This window comes from Lygodium microphyllum, chromosome 2, assembly GCF_053477565.2.
Source record: "Lygodium microphyllum isolate KBCC chromosome 2, Lygodium_microphyllum_v1.1.10, whole genome shotgun sequence".
Classification (NCBI taxonomy): Eukaryota; Viridiplantae; Streptophyta; class Polypodiopsida; order Schizaeales; family Lygodiaceae; genus Lygodium; species Lygodium microphyllum.
In genome coordinates this window covers 10,945,571-10,963,117 of record NC_141136.1, presented here as the reverse complement: position 1 = coordinate 10,963,117, position 17,547 = coordinate 10,945,571, and positions in this window count along the sequence as shown.

The following is a 17,547-nucleotide window of genomic DNA, read 5'->3' as shown; positions in this document are numbered from 1 at the left end:
CCTCCTCCCAAGGTAACACACTCCATGTGACTGTCATCTCTTCTATCGACATGATAGGTTTTTGACCATACATTAATTCTACAAGCATATATCCTGTAACAGCACTATGAGTTGTTCTGTCAGCCCACAAAGCATAAGGCAGCAATCGTGGCCACTCTTTTATCTTCTCTCCACATGCTTTTGCCAATGCCTTCACAATAGGTGGATGACCTCTTTCACTTTTGCCATTTCCTTCAGGGTTATAGGCTGAAGTTAAAGAAAGCTTTATCCCCAACCGTGCAAAGAAATCATGAGCTTCATCTGCATCCAACTCACCCCTATCTGCTGTAATTTTTCCCACACAGCCATATCAACAAAAGATCTCTTCTAAGAGAAAAGTACATACAGCATTTGTCGTCTTAGTACGTAGAGCTCTCCCTTCCACTTGATTAGTCAAGTCTTCACAAGCAAGCACAAGATACCTCATTTGCTAAACTAAAGACCTGTAGGCATTGTGACCAAATCCACCACCCACTTAAAATGAAGAGACAATGGATATGTGGGTTCCAATCCATCCCAGTGTCTCACAGTTGAATACATTTGACATGTCGTACATGTTTCCACAAAGTGAGCAACATCCTTATACATACCCTGCCACCAATATCTTTCTTTGATTTTTGTAAAAGTACCCCAAACACCTCTATGACCAGCCACAAGCTTTCATGAAATTCTTGCATTACTTTTACTTGTGAAGCTCTGTCACCCAAAACTCACAATGGCATACCCTATTTCTTTTTAGCATGTTTTCATAAGTATCCATCTTTTAAGAAAAATCCATAGGCTTTCCTCTTGATCTTCTTAAACTCCTCATCTAACCATTTATCTCTCTTTGTTAATGTACTGAGATATTGACCAATTCTCAGCCACTCTCCTGCATATTTGTCTTCCAGAAACTCTTCTGCACAGGATGCAAAACATCTAAAGTGTCTTCTCTTTGTTGTCCAAGCTTCTGTTAATGCTATAGCAACACCTTGCATTGCTAAATTCACTCTTGCAACATCATTTTCAACCATAAGAAAGTCATGTTCTTCCTCCTCATCCATCATCCCATCTTCATTCTCATAGCGTGCTCGAGATAACATGTCTACCACTGGGTTATCTCTTCCTGCAATATGCTGAAATTCAGGGTTCAAAGATTTGATGTATGCAATCCACCGGAGCATAGCAATGTCTGGGGTAGCACAACTAGTAATCATACCCAACACCGGCAAACAATCAGTCCCAATGACTACATGAGCACCCATAAAATACTCCTTATCACATTTAAGGCCTGTCACAATTCCCCACAATTCTCTTTTAACCTGTGGATATCTTCTCTGTTGTTTAGTCAATAATTTTGCACCAAAGTGTATTGCATATCTTTTGCCCTTCCTCATCATCTTGCCCAATTGCCCATCCAATCCCGATTGGGCTTGTATCAACTGTAATAATGATAGGTTTTCCATGTGAATAGTCAGCCTTTCTCAACGTTGGAGCAGATTTTAAGCGTTGCTTTAATTTCTTCTTTGCTTTCTGATGCTTCCTTTCCCAATGAAATTTTTGGCCTTTCCTTAGAAGCTGATAAAGAGCATCGGCTACATGTGCAAAGTGAGGAATCCATATCAAATAGAACACACATGCACCCACGTGCATACTTCTTGCATTCTATCAATCCCATCTATTTTTGCTGGTGATGGCCTTCACCCATAAGGCCCACACATATGCCCAACAATCAAAACCTCTTCAACTCCAAAGACAGACTTTTTTCCAGAAAGAGTTAAATGCACCTCTTGTAGACGTGTCAAAATCCTCTCACAATCCACAATATGATCTGGAACAAACTGTTTGCATCCATGAGCATCCATCTCTTGATTCTTTTCATCCACTGCACACCCTTTGATTGGAACATCATCCAAGAAGGGAATAGTCAATTGTGGTATAAAATCTCTGAGTACCATATTCATAGCATTTGTCATGTGTGCCACTGAGTTTGTTGCACCCTGTGGGAGAGTACACATCCGTACTAACCCCAAAGGAGTCTTCATGGTTGTGATATTCCTGCTTTCAATTGCAAGCTGAAACTGATCATAACCCAAGTAAAGATCACCCAAAGAATAGATCGCTCTGCCTCCAAAAGCCTCTGTAAATTCATCAACCACAGGACCTACACCCACATTTCTTATGGTTGTGATATTCCTGCTTTCAATTGCAAGCTGAAACTGATCATAACCCGAGTAAAGATCACCCAAAGAATAGATCGCTCTACCTGCAAAAGCCTCTGTAAATTCATCAACCACAGGACCTGCACCCACATTTCTTATGGTCACTTTATTGACCGGTTGCATGTCTTGAATAAATCTCAAAGCCCTATTCTTTTTGGGCACAGTAAACCAACGATTTGAGTACGAGGCTGAAGAAGGCTCCAAGATCTTCATGCAAATCTTTTCATTTAGCAAATCCATCAGCTTTGGCAAGTAAGCTTTAGGCACTAGAATAGGCCTCAAGTTTCATGGTACATGTGGCACAGTAAAAATGACCATAGGAGAGACAACATTTGGATCCACACAACCTATTTCACTTGGTTGAAACGCAAATGCCTTCCCATGTCCAACATCTGCATAAAACAGTTTCTCTCAGCAGGCAAAAGAAACCCTTCTGCACCAACTTTCAATTCCTATAATGTTTCAAATGTAAACTGATAACCCATATCTTTAGGATCCCGTAAGCTTGGCTACCTTGACACTTTTTCATACATACCCTCACTCTTTGGTGGAAGTGGCAAAGCAATTGGTTTCACCTTTTTGTCAATTGTCTTATACTTTGTCTTCACAAGTGCTTCAACCCATTGTAATCATTCCTGCTGAGCAAACAATGCTATAACATCATACATATCCAAAGAACATACTGACAACACTCTGTTTTCAGCCTCATTTTCTACATGTATAGTTGCTAAAATTTCAGCCATAGTGTCAGTAATATTCAGCCCACAAAAGATGCCTGAAATGCCATCATTTTCAACTAACAGCCCCAATGATCTCAGTTTCTTAATAGCCCGTTTCATAGATATGTGTTCATCCCTACACATAGCTTCCATAGGATTAAACCAACATGAATTGTTTACTGTAAACTGAGAATTACCAACAGTAAATACATGCTTCATTTCATCAAGAGGCGAGTACACCCTCTGATCAACACTACTGTAGCCCCACATTATGGCAGTGCTTAATGAAAATCCAGGTCATTGAATTCCCTTGCATTTGAAACCAAAGGAGAGTCTCGAAGCGTATCACGATTTCTAGGATGATTAACACAAACAGTAAGAAATTGGACTGCTTTCCTCCCATCTTTGCTTCCGACTCTTGCATAAGCAGAACCATCATCAAGCACCTTTGTTTCCATACGTACACCTGTAATATAGGGATGTCCCAAAATCACTATATATGAGAAATTATCTTGTACAAACAAGTATTTCTCTTCCTGTACATCACCAATTGTCTCTTTTACATTAGGACATGTAGCATAGAGCTCCCCTAAAGAATTATTTGCAGCCCTCATACGCCAACCATGATCAGTGTCCAAAGGCCATGCACCATTTTCATACAATCACCGCGCTCAATGACATTTATCTCAGACCCATGGTCAAGTAAAACAACACAAGGAGTTTCACGCTCCCCTATTTTCACTACCGTTTCAATGGTAGCTCTAGCGCAATGATTTCTTGTGTAGTGACTTTACGGAATAAATCCTAGAGTATCTTCTCCATATTGTTGCATTTGCCTTACTCCACCATGCATATTGCTACAAGACAATGCATTTTCAGCCACTTTCTTCTATTTCCCACTTGCTTTCCATTGATTAGTAGCATCCTGCATAGACAATCCTGTACTTACTTCATGCTCATATTCAGCCCGAATACCCAACAAACCAGTTTCCTCTTCAAATTGCAGCAATGCACTAGTGGTATCACCAAGAAATTGACACTTCCTTTTAATTATGTCAATGATCTCATCATGAAATTCTCGCTTGGCAATGCCAAGCACCTCTCCCAAGGTAAATTCCACCCGACTGTTTAAGATCCATTCTTCAAGTACCTTCTTAAGATATGTGGTTGTCTCAATGTCAAATTGCAACTTATATCCTAGCTGCTTGCCCTTCTTTTTGCCCTCTTGTTTGTTATCCTATTTTTGCTTCTGACTGACCTCTTCCATAATATACTCGGGAGATGGCTGATTTGTAGCTTTAGGCTAATCTACACTTCTTCTTGTCATTCTTTTAGATGTCCCTGCAATATCTTCATCTCTTTTTCGTTTTTCTTCCACAAGTACATCTGTGTTTTGTACCTTTGCTAAATATGCATACATTGAATATGCATCTACCGGTGATTCCCAACCAGTTATGCCACGAATGTCTTGCCCTACATTAGACATTTCACTATCAGGGACCTTTCTCTTTTCAGCTGCATGTAAAGCATGTGTCCATATTTCAGCCTTTGGACCAACCATCACTTGGCCATGCATTCTATCCAACTGTAGACCAAAAGTAGAAGCATGTACCGTCGCATAAGCATTTCGGACAGCCAAGTCTTCCAACAACTTCTACATACCTCCCTTTCCAAAATTCAAAGCAAGAGGCAATTCCGTTTCTTGTGCATGGATCTTGCCATCTTTCCAAAAGATAAACTGTCGTGCCAAGGCCTCCTGATAGGCAGCACAATATTTTCTCTTGTGCTGCAAACTGTCACACCACATACATCTTTTTCCAAGCTTAGGGACTGTTGCTCGTCCCCATTCCTCTTGTCCTTTTTCATCCAATTTTGCAACCTTCAATTGAAGATCCTGCATCCCTTTGACCAATTCATCCAAGACATCTTCCCTAACAGAGGGAACAATAGCAGGTACAGCCATAGGGTTAGCCATAGAAGCAAGTGGCTTACTGGATACTTCAACTGTCTTACCCATAACAGTGGGCAAGCTAGAGACATGCAATCTTTCTCTTCTTCTATGCTTCTTCAAAGCGCAGTAACAGTTTCCTTGACATATCTCCACTATGTTTTCAAACCTGTCTCTGTAGTCTGATCCTCCAGCAAATCATCAAGATTCTCATGAAGCTCAAGATCAGCTGCCTGTAGAAACAATTCAATTTTCTGACTTGCAAGAGCTTGTTGTTCTATAAGATCCAACTGCTCAAATCGACTTTCAAATTCTCTTAACAATTCCATAGCCACAAGACCCTTATTGGGTTGTATAACCCACTCGTGAAAAGTCTTGTGTGTAATCAAACCGGTATCCTCAATGTAAAATTCTTCCTTGAGTGTACTACCTAGTCAGCATCCTGCAAGTATAATTCAGAAATCCGTGCTTTCAGTTCATGAACAGTAACACGTACAAAATACCGGCTCCATGGAGATTGAGCCACTCCAAAGAATTCCATCTTCTGAGCATAGGTATGTACATATGCAAATACATTCCTGCCATTGAATAACTTCACCTCACACTCAACTACTTGCAAAGCATTCATCACAACACTTTCTGTTTGAGCTAAAGCTTGCATCACCTGTTGTTGTTGTTGTATATGAAAGGTGAGAAGGATCGAAGCTTGCACGCGAGCTATGGCGGGAGAGCAAGAGCAAGAAAGAGAGAGACAAGAAATGGGAACTCCAACAGTCACAATGTGTGACCGGGCCTTCCTTTATTTACTAGTCACTAAAATGAATGTAAAGAATAAAGTGACGTGACGAGCGCCCGCCACCTGCAGTATGCAGGGGCAGGTACTGTCAGTGTAGTAATACACGGGGCGGCATGGCAGAGGCGCCTTTACCCCAACAACCTCCCACTTAAAGGCGAATATGCCCCAGTGAGAGAGAAAAGAAAAGAAAAAGACAGTACAACTGTACATAGGTACAAGGGATGAGGAAAGGCAACATCTCATCCAACACCCATCAATCTCCTGAGGAAGGCAAAGCGCTCAGTAGTGAGGCTTTTCGTGAGCAGATCTGCAGGATTCTCGTTCAGTGGAGAGATCTTGACAAGGTCAACAGACTTGTCCTCCACAACACCACATATGAAGTGATACCTCACCTCAATGTGTTTCGTCTTCGCGTGGAAGACCGGATTCTTAGCCAACTGAATGGCACTCATAGAATCCGAATGCAGTGTAGGTATAGCATCAATCCCAAGGTCAGCAACTAGACGGCCTAGCCATATGGCCTCCTTGCAAGCCTCAATGGCTGCAACATACTCGGCCTCAGTGGTAGACAAAGCCGTACACTTCTGAACCCTAGACATCCAAGAGATAGCACCTCCAGCATAGGTGAATACATAGCCAGAAGTGGACTTCCTACTATATGTATATCCTGCATAATCGGAGTCAGTGTACCCCATGACCCCTATATCCTGGCTGCCATAGCAAATACACATATCTGTTGTGCCCTTCAAGTACCTCATGATACCTTTCACGGCATCCCAATGTTTCATGCCAGGTGTATCCATATAGCGTGCCACAACACCAACTGCAAAGGCAATATCTAGACGAGTGGCGATCATGGCATACATCAAACTGCCCACGGCTGAAGCATAAGGGATTTGGGCCATCTCGGCCCTCTGCTCATCTGTCTGCGGACAATCGGCCTGTGATACCTTCACATAAGAAGGCAATGGACAGCTAATAGGCTTTACGTCCTATATGCGGAAGCGCTCAAGGACTTTATGAATATACTCCCTCTGTGACAAGTAGAGGAGTCCCTGATGCCTGTCGCGTCTAATGCACATACCAAGTATGTGAGAGGCATGTCCCAAATCCTTCATCTCAAAGCTCTTCTTCAGCTGAGATTTAAGAGCATCTAGCTCATCATGAGCTTTCCCTGCTATCAGCATATTATCCACATAGAGTACCAAAATAAGTAATGAACCATCACGGGATTTCTTCGTGTAAAGACACGAATCCATAGCACTCATGTTGTAGCCCTGTGACTACATAAAGGCATCAAACTTATGATACCATTCCCTAGGTGCCTGCTTTAAGCCATAAAGACTTTTCTTCAACTTGCACACTAGGTGCTCCCTGCCAGGTTCTGCAAAGCCCTTAGGCTGCTCCATATAGATCTCATCATGCAAGTCCCCATGTAAGAAAGCCGTCTTGACATCCATCTGATATAGATCTAAGTCAAGCTGAGCAACCAAAGCCAAGACCAAGCATAGGGTGGTCATCTTAACCACAGGAGAAAAGATCTCATCAAAGTCTACACCATGCTCCTACTTAAAACCCTTTGCTACCAATCTAGCCTTGTATGCCGGCTTGGGGTGTCCAGGGGTATTTTCAGCTTGTACACCCACTTGCATGGCAAAGCCTTCTTGCCCTTAGGCAAGGCAACCAAATCCCAAGTCTCATTTTTATGCAAGGAGTCAATCTCACACTACATAGCCCTCTCCCAAGAGTGATTGTCATCCCTGCGCTTAGCCTCATCATAAGTGAAAGGCTCTCCTGCATCTGTAACCAAAACATAATGCATAGAGGGCTGAAATCTATCAGGTGGACGTCTGTCTCTAGCAGACCGTCTTACTGCATGCTCTACTATTTGCCCAGTTGCCTGTCCAACACCTTGACCATGAGCATCTGCTACAGCTCTAGGCTGTCCAACTGGCTATGTAGGAGCTCTAGGCTCCTCCTGAAAAATCACTCTGTGGATCTCAACCACCTTCTCAGGCTGCATGTGCATCTTGTCTTCATGGAAGACTACATCATGGCTGCGTACTATTTTCCATGCCTGCAGATCCCATAGGCGATAGCCCATCTCTCCTGAATCACCATAACCAAGAAAGATGCATTTAATGCTCTTTGGATCCAACTTACTCCTCTTGTCCTTGGGCACATGGAAAAATGCCTCACATCCAAAGACACCGAGATGCGCATAAGAGGGTGGCTTACCAGCCCAAACTTCCTCTGCAACCTGGAAATCCAATCCACTGGAAGGCGATCGATTTTTGACATGCACTGCCGTACTAATTGCCTCAGCCCAAAATCTATGTGGTAGGCTTGCATGGCTAAGCATAGAGCGGATATGCTCCTGAATAGTCCTGTTCATGCGCTCAACCAAACCATTCTGGGCGGGGGCGTAAGGAGTGGTCAACTAACGCTTAATACCCCTGTCATCACAAAACTGCTCAAAAGCACGTGAGACATATTCTCCCCCATTGTCAGTCCTAAGGCATTTCAGCCTATACCTAGTCTGGTTCTTAACAAGAGCAAGCCAACGCTGAAAGACTGCCAAGACATCAGACTTTTGCTTTATGGGATAAGCCCACCCTTTCCTAGAAAAATCATCAATGAAGGTAACAAAGTACTTCGCGCCACCCATAGACATACACGGCATGGGCCCACAAACATCTGAATGCACCAAAGTCAAGGGCTCATTCATGCATGGCCTACCCGATTTCTTATGCGTAGACCTATTCTGCTTACCATAAAGACAATGATCACACGAGTCAAAACGTGCATAGTCCAAAGGCGGAAGATACTGCAAACCAGATAACATTTTCATTCCCTTCAAAGACATATGCCCCAAACGGGCATGCCAAAGTGATACATGTGGGATAGAACCCACTGCCAAAACATGGTCTACAGAAGATCCAGATACAACAAGACGATAGAGGCTGCCAGCCTTAGCACCTCTAACAAGCACAAGTTTTCCTCTGGTAATCTTCTAGGCAGAATCCCCAAAACAGACATGAAACCCGGCATCATCCAACTGTCCTGTAGACATAAGACTGCGCGTAAGTGCAGGTACATGACGTACATCCCTGAGCAAAAAGGAACTGTCAGTGGAAAACTGCAACTGAATATCTCCACAACCCACAATATCAAGAGACCTGTCATCTCCAAGTCTGACTGATCCAGATACAGTACCGTAAGAGTGAAACCACTCGCGGTAAGGCGTCACATGGAAGGACGCACTTGAATCCAATAACCAGCACTGTGCATACATACTAGGTGTCTCAGTCAAGTGTGAGGCATCAGAAGAACTAGCTGCAAGTATGAACTCATCACTACCATTGGAATCCTCGGTCTGCATGACATTAATTTCTTCAATCTTGACATTGGACTTCGCAGGTACTATGTTGCGATCAAAGGACTTCTCCTGCACTTTCTCTTTCCCCTTATCCTTGCGCAACTCATGACAATGTGGTCTGATATGGCCCTTTTTCCCACAATGATGGCAAGTGACATTAGCCTTGCGCCCACGCGACTTACTACACGACTTTCCACGATATTTAGACCGACCCTTCTGAGAGTCACAGCCACGGCCATTCCCACGTTCATTCCTATCATTCCTACCTCTACCTATCAAAGCATGTGAAACACGAGAGGCATCCAAGTTTTTGCAATTAACCTCTTCCTGCAGAAGAGCACTCTCAACATCATTCAGTTTCAGAGTAGCACTAGAGGCACATAGGGCAGTGCCGAATACATCCCATGACTCATTCAGAGTCCCAAGCAAGAAAAGAGGAATTACTTCCTCTCCAAAGGTGATATCTTGCGAAGTCAGGTTCTTCAGTATAGCATGGAATTGGCTCAAGTGAGCAGACATAGTCGTATTATCCTTCATGCGCAGATCCATAAGCTGCTTCAACCAGTACATCTGACTCGCCGAACTTTTCTTATCATAAAGATTCTTGATCTTATTCCATAGATCCCATGCACTCTGTGCTTCCTCAAATACATTATAATGTACCTGTTCAGTGAGAGACAATACAATCGTGAACTTGCATAGCTCATCAAGTTCAAGCCAGTCGTCATTGTCCATAGTTTCAGGGTGCTCCCCGCTCAATCAAAGTGGCTTAATCTGAGATTTCTGCACCAAGACCTCCCAAATTTGACTCTTCCAATAAGAGTAGTTGGTACCATCCAACTTTGTGATGTTAAATATGGCATTATCAGTCGAAGAGGATGCCATAATGCAGGCTGGAAATGCACAGACAATGTAAAACTGCTGGCTGTTTTACTGCAGAAAATGCCCAAAATCCACTGAAATGAGCTCCAACTGGCGAGAAAAGTGTGCCAAAAGATGCTACCCACTTAGTACTAGGTGCGGTATACCAAATCAGGATATTTCAGCATAAAAAATAGTGCTCACTCCACCAATAAATGCTTGCTGTAATAAATTTTAGAATTGCAATAATGAGAGCAAACTGTCCCAAAACTGGATCTAATGTCAACTAAACAATGCTAGGTCCAAAGCTAGCATAAAGAGGACAAAGCAAATCCAAATGACAGTGAAAATACATGAGCATAACACCGAGAGATGTCAAATAGCATCTGCCAGTAAGAGGCACACCCCCAGACAATCTAGGCAAAATGTACCTGCAACTGCCAAAACCTGACACAAATAGGTGTCTACTCAAAAGAAAGCGGATCCAAAACTAAGACTCAGCTCATAAGCATCTTGTGAACCAAGACATATACTCAATGCAACATCCAATTGTCGGAGTATAATCCCAAAGTCTCAATACATCTGTAACTACTCAATGACATAGACTGCTCCAATACATGTAACTGCACCAATAGCATGTAATCCCTGCTCAAGGTCAAGTAAGCATGCAAGATACTCCCACTGGCACAAAAGGCATACAAACGAGCTCAAGGGCTCAAGCAATCCAAGACAAAGTACCAGTGATGACAAGTGACCAAGTCAATGCGTCAAACGCATCCAAGAGAGCATGACATACATGAAGCAACTGTCGTAGCAACCACTAAGCAAGACATAATCCCAATGGTAAGATCTCTGTCAAGTCAATACATCCAGTAGCAAGCCAAATTCAATATCCCTGTGAGTCGAAAGTGCTCAAAACATCCAAATCGGAGCTCCAAAATATCTGTCAAGCATGGACGAACTAAGAGGCATCAACCACGGACCAAAGCATGTAATGCATAGAGCTTATCCGTCAAGTACAGACAATAGGCATAAGCGGCCCAAATGCAAGTCAAGTCAACCAAACTGCCAATGACAAACCAATAACAACGGAGCAAATGCGATGCTCAAAAGCATTCCGGAATCACGATCATGAGTTCGAAGTCGATCCCCAAAGTGTAATACATCATGACATAATCCATAGCATACATCCGGTATCGATAGAGAAGCAATACATGTAACAAATGAGCTTCAGCCCGCTCATGTACAACAGCTCTAAACAGTCCAAAACTGTCAATTTCCAGCCCAACAACAATGCCAAATCATGGGCAAATCGAATGCATACATTCCCAAGACATTCGGGCATCAAGTAGGCCGCATAGGGGCATCAAATAGCACAACCGCAATGGAGTGTAAGCAACAAATGCTAATGCCAATGTTGCTGCCCTATTTTTAGCCTGTTATGACAGTTTATGACAGTCCCAAATCTGAAGAAATCAGCCCCGAATGATCAAGACCAATGCCCACAGCTTGAATGACATCAAACATGAAGTCTAATAGCCCTCTTGATCAAGGTAGAGAGCAACAAGCAATGGCCAAGTGTGGAGTTGAAGTAGATGAGTGCTAACAGCCTGGAAAAATAGCGCAATTTGCCCTGTTGGTGCTGAACTTGCTGCTGCTCCATGTGGGCTGAAAGGGGGTAATGGGGGGCTCAAGAAGGGCCTATCAAAGGTCTATGACAAGCCTCTTTGAGCCTTGATAGGTGTAAGGCACAATATGAGGGGAATAAGCTTCAAGGGTTCGAAGCCATGGCTGCCCTTGCTGTTTGCAACTTGTAGACTAAAATAAAACCCTGAAAGAATGATCAAATACCTCAGTACCAATGCCTTGAAGGTGCCTCAATAGGCCGAGAAGGTGCTCGGGAAGCCGGGGAGTGACGAGAGCTCGGGGAGATCGAATATGGCTGCCGGGATGGAGATCCAATGCAAGAAGGGAGTCAATGCGAAGCTAAGCAAGCACCGAGTCAAGCTCGAGCAAGAGGAAGCCAAGCTCTGATACCAGTTGAAAGGTGAGAAGGATCGAAGCTTGCACACGAGCTATGGCGGGAGAGCAAGAGCAAGAAAGAGAGAGACAAGAAATGGGAACTCCAACAGTCACAATGTGTGACCGAGCCTTCCTTTATTTACTAGTCACTAAAATGAATGTAAAGAATAAAGTGACGCGACGGGCGCCCGCCACCTGCAGTGTGCAGTGGCGGGTACTGTCAGTGTAGTAATACACAGGGCGGCACGGCGGAGGCGCCTTTACCCCAACAGTACATGCATAAGCATATTTATATTTTGCACCAACTGTTGCAAAACATCACTGGAGAATGTATTCGAAGTTTCTCCCATCTTGTCTTTCCTTCTTCTGAAGACCTTTCACATGGGGTTCACCAATGTCAGAGGCATTTTTGTCGAAAGGTCGAATCCACCGGGGATAAGAAGTAGAAGGAAGTAGAGATAGGAGATGGAAGAGAAGATAGAGAATACCCAAGTGGTAAACATGACAAAAACAAATCACAATGAATTGAATCAATATGTATTGAAAGAACCTGGAATCTTCGCACTACTCAGAAGCAATCTCCAGGCATTAGTTCTCCTAGAGCTCCTTCATAGACCAAAAACGTGGACCAGAAAAATCAGCTCTTTCTCTGCTGCCCGGAACCCAAATCTGATGGCTTCGTTGGCTCTGAAAGGGGGGTAAACCCCGAGGATACTTGAACACCTGGTCACAGATCTCCCAGAACACTCCTTCTTCTTCTTTCAGTTCAATCTACAGTTTTCAGCCTATTTGCAGCGATCGCGATGCGTACGACTTCGTCAATCTGTCTTTTTTATGAAAAATCTCCTAACTGGCTGAAAAAGCCACTAGCTTTTTGCATGTCATCCTAATCTAGAAGCTTTTTTTAACTTTTTCATATTTTTACAATAAATAATATCAAAAATAGACTAAAATTATCCAAAAATCTAGTATTTTTGGATAGTCCATGCAACTCACACTAGTACTAATGGCTCAGATCACATTGACTCTCTAGATCAATAGAGAAGTCGGATGATGATGCATTTCATACTTTTTCACACTGTGTCCTCATAACATCATGACAACGTAAGGATATACAGGTGTCTGGATACACAGATCCAGATTAGGTGGGTAGCATATCCAATAGAAGATCTACCAGCAAAATCATGTTTTCCCTTGGTATTATAGTAGCTACATGAAGCAGCAAAGCAACCTACAATTGCTTTGTTGAGTACAAAGGCTGAGTACAGAGATGCTGCTATGGCAGCATACGAGAGGTGGTATGGACACAAAAGTTATTGGGTGATTTGGATATGCAAGGAGATGTTCTTAGCCAGGAACCCAGTATTCCATGTTAGAATAAAACACATTAAGGCACATTACCACTTTGTAAGAGAGAAGGTACTTGTAAGAGAGATTGACTTAATATAGGTCAATATACAAGAGCAGATAGCTGACATTTTTACAAAGGCATTGGGTACAAAGAAACTTCAAATATTTCAAAGCTTACTTGGAGTTACAAAGATACAGTTCACCTTGGGGGGGGTGTGGTTTGGGGGGTTTTGAGATGGCAAGCTCAGCACGTGCAGATATTAATAATGGATCACCTTGTTAGATGGGTCCGCATGTCAACACTTAGCACGTCTATGGTCATTATTATCCTCGCATTACCACTAACTTATCATTTATTATATTTGGTTTGTTACATCTACCTACAGCTAGCATAGTTATAGCACCCGTCAATTAGTATAGTCAATTATGCACTACTTGCACGTAGTAGGTTACTTTCCTTTATGTTGTATCTTATCCATACTACCCTCCATCTCTCTTCTTGTGTTCTGGAGTGAGATTCCTCTTGTGTGTATGGTGTGTGTTTAGCATAGTAGCTCAAGCGAGTCTCCTCGCCACATGATTCATGACAATTAATTAGGTCTCGATCAGGCAAGTGTCCTCTATGGGAAAGGAGTAATTACTTTCAACAATATCAAAACAACCTTAGTCCAAGCTCAAAAAAAGGCTAGAAAACCTAGATTACAATTAGTAAAAGCAAGTCTATTAATTAAGGATCTAAGGAAAATACTACCCATCTATTTAATCAAATTAAATAACGTAGAACCACCCCACGAACCCTGAAAAACCTTCATGATTTAGTGAATATATTGATATGTTTCTTGAATATATAAAAAATTCCTCCTAGCCAAGAAGTAGATCATGAGATAAAATTAACCTTAGGAATTGAAGCAATGGCAAAAGGACCCTACAAAATGTCATTTTCCAAGGTGTTCAAGTACTCTTCTCAAGAAACTTAACCCTTACGATAAGAATTATGCTACACATGATCTGGAGGTTCTAACAGTCATCCTACTCTCAAAGTATGGTGTCACTATTTACTTAGTCATCTCGCAGATTCACCCTCATCATCGATCATAAAAGCCTAAAATGGACCTTCACTGAGCTAGATCTCAACATGAGGCAAAGAAGATGGGTCAAAGTCTTGCAAGATTTTGACTTATCGTGTTTCTTGGGTTGTGAAACTATCTTGAAGACTTCAAGCTTTCAGACTACAATGTGAGAAGGTAAGTTGGTGAGTTCACTCCATCTCTAGCCTTATGTTCTTACTTTCTTGGGATAGAAAGAAGGATGCATGGTTAGTTAGAGTGCAATGTCAAGAAAACAAGGTGAGAGATCGTCACCAATGCGAGTTGTAGCTTCTAAAAGAATAGAAGTTTGTCCAATATCCCGATTGTTGTACATTTGGCCTAGCATTTTGATTCCATTGCCAGCACCAAGGACTGTGCAAACTCCCGAGGTTCTCACACTCCTATTGTGTGGGGGAATAGGAGGCTTGTTTGCTTGAGTATGGATAGGATCGATAGGCCAGCGATCATCTGCACTTCAACTTGCATACTCCTAAACACATGTGGATAGTTTAGGAGAGCCAAATCGAAAAGGAATCAGTTCTTTGGATTGAGATTGGGAAGATTGGATTTGAAAGAATAGGAGAAAACACAAAACTCAAACTCAAAAACAAAATAAAACTTTTAAAAAACACAAAAATGTAAGACATAAAACTCAACACTCAAACTCTTCCTGTTGAAACAAACTACGTGACATCATTGTGGATTGTGGTTGCATGGTGCTTATCATCATGAGTGCTTGACACAAAGTTTCAGAGTACATATACATAGCCATCGTTCTCTTACTCGGATAGTATTATCTTGTGTAAAACCTTCAACCTTTGTCATTCCAACGAAGAAAACTATTCGATAAGGCTAGTCTCTCTTATGAAACTAGACATCCAAGGGTAAGGCTTTGTGTATGCAAGGCATGATTAAGCGTTAAGGAAAAGGAGCCTTGTGTTATTATTGAGAAGGGGATAAGGCTAGTCTCTCTTATGAAACTAGGGGATAAATAAGGTGAAGGGGTGAAGACACTCAACTTCCTTGTGAGTTTCTTTTGATTTGAGTTTCTTTTGATTTTCCAAAAGAAAAGAAGGTGAAGGAAGCGTCTTGAAGGGTGAGAACTTAGAAGAATGGAGGAGGACAGGCGACATCCTTTGGCTTGGGTTGCCTTGGCTGGGCACTTTGTCAGTCCCATGTCTTGGAGAATGTAGCGTTGGTGCTCCACCTTGCCATCATGCTTAAGTCTTGGCTTGCATTGCGCTGCTGATTGTGAAGAAGAAGACATTCTGTTCTGTGCATGACGTGCTTGCTAGGCGGCCGGGCAACACTTCATGCTGCATCCTTGTCTCCACTGACGATTTGTCTTGTTGGCGGCGGCCTGCTCAGGCTTGCGTGCCTGCTTTGTCATCGTTCCCTCTCATGGTCAAGATCCCTCGGTGTTGTCGAGTCAAGTCCCCCGACCCCCTTACGTAGTCCATAGGTCATATGTTATATACGGTAGTCCACGTTGTGCCTTGCCCAATCGTAGTCTACAATTAGTTTTAACGTTATCAGTCATCGTTGGCCACATGGGTTATAAGGTAAGACACTTAGGCATAGCTCATAGAATAGTCACTCGCATGGTCATTGGGTTAATTTATGCACACACTATCCACCACTCACACATCTCTGTGCACAAACTCTCACCTCGCTCACTTAAGTACTCTCCCATTCTACCACTTTCACACCCCACTATATGCACCCACCTCCACCCACACACACACACCCACTATACTCACTTTCACACACCCGCTTCTCCACATACCACTTACATTGATTTAGTGTACTCTTGCATGCACTCATTACCTACTTTTACACACTCACATGCGCACCCAATCCCCCACCACTATAACACACATACTATCCTACACTCCACAACTCCTACTCACCCAAGTTCTCTCTCTCTCTCTCTCGCTCCTAAGTGCACTCTAATGCACACTCCATACACACTCTCTCTCTACACACAGAAATACCTACACCCCATACACAAACCCTATACTCTACCAGCACATCATGCACTAACACACTTCATACACATTTCAAACACACACCACTATTCACATTAAACGCACTAAAAATGCACACTGATAAACTTACACACTCTTTACCACACAAACACACAGCCCACATATGCACCACACTTAGCACACTTAATCCACCACTTAGACACCCCATCCCCACACACTTACACATTAATACACCAAACACACCCAATAAACACACTCCCTTAACACCCATAGTATCCACACTAGAACTACCACTCTCACATTAGGCTTGCATTGGGAAATTGCCCTCTTCTACTAAACGATCTCTCTTATGCTAAAAGTTCACTCTTGCACTAAAAGATCACTCTTAGAGTTCACTTTTGCACTAAAAGTTTACCCTTCCACTAGGTAAAGGTCACTCTTACACTAAAAGATCACTCTTAGAGTTCGCTCTTGCCCTAAAAGTCCATTGTTGCACTAGGAAATTTCACTCTTGGACTAGGCACTCGTGGTTGCACAAAGTACCCTTGCACTGGCATGCATAACTATCAGCCACTTAGCACTCCCATGATATCCCTCTCCCACACTCAAATCACTCCTACACTAGCCCAACTCCCACACTATCCTACTCCCACAATAGGAGGATTCCCACACTATCTTATTCCCACGCTTGACTCACTCCCACACTCCACCACTCAAATCGCTCCTAGCTCTACCACTTCCACTCTAAGACTTCCACACGAGATGAGACCTATCCCCACACACCACACGACTTCCACACTAGGCACTACTTCCACACTAGGACCTTAGCACTTCACTTCCACACTAGGACTTTAGCATTTCACTTCCACATTATCCTACTCCCATGTTAAAACCACTCCCACACTAGAACCCTAGCATTCCCACACTATCCTACTCTCACACTAGGGTTCCCATACTAGAACCACTCCCACAATCATACTTTACTTCTAGGACTTCACTTCCACACTACTTCCACAATCGAACTTTACTTCTAGGGCTTTACTTCCACACTATACCTTTGCACTTCCACACTACACTCCCATACTAACCTTGCTTCCACACTAACTCCAACTCCTATGCATACTCCTCCACCCTCTACTCAACACTTGTCCTAACA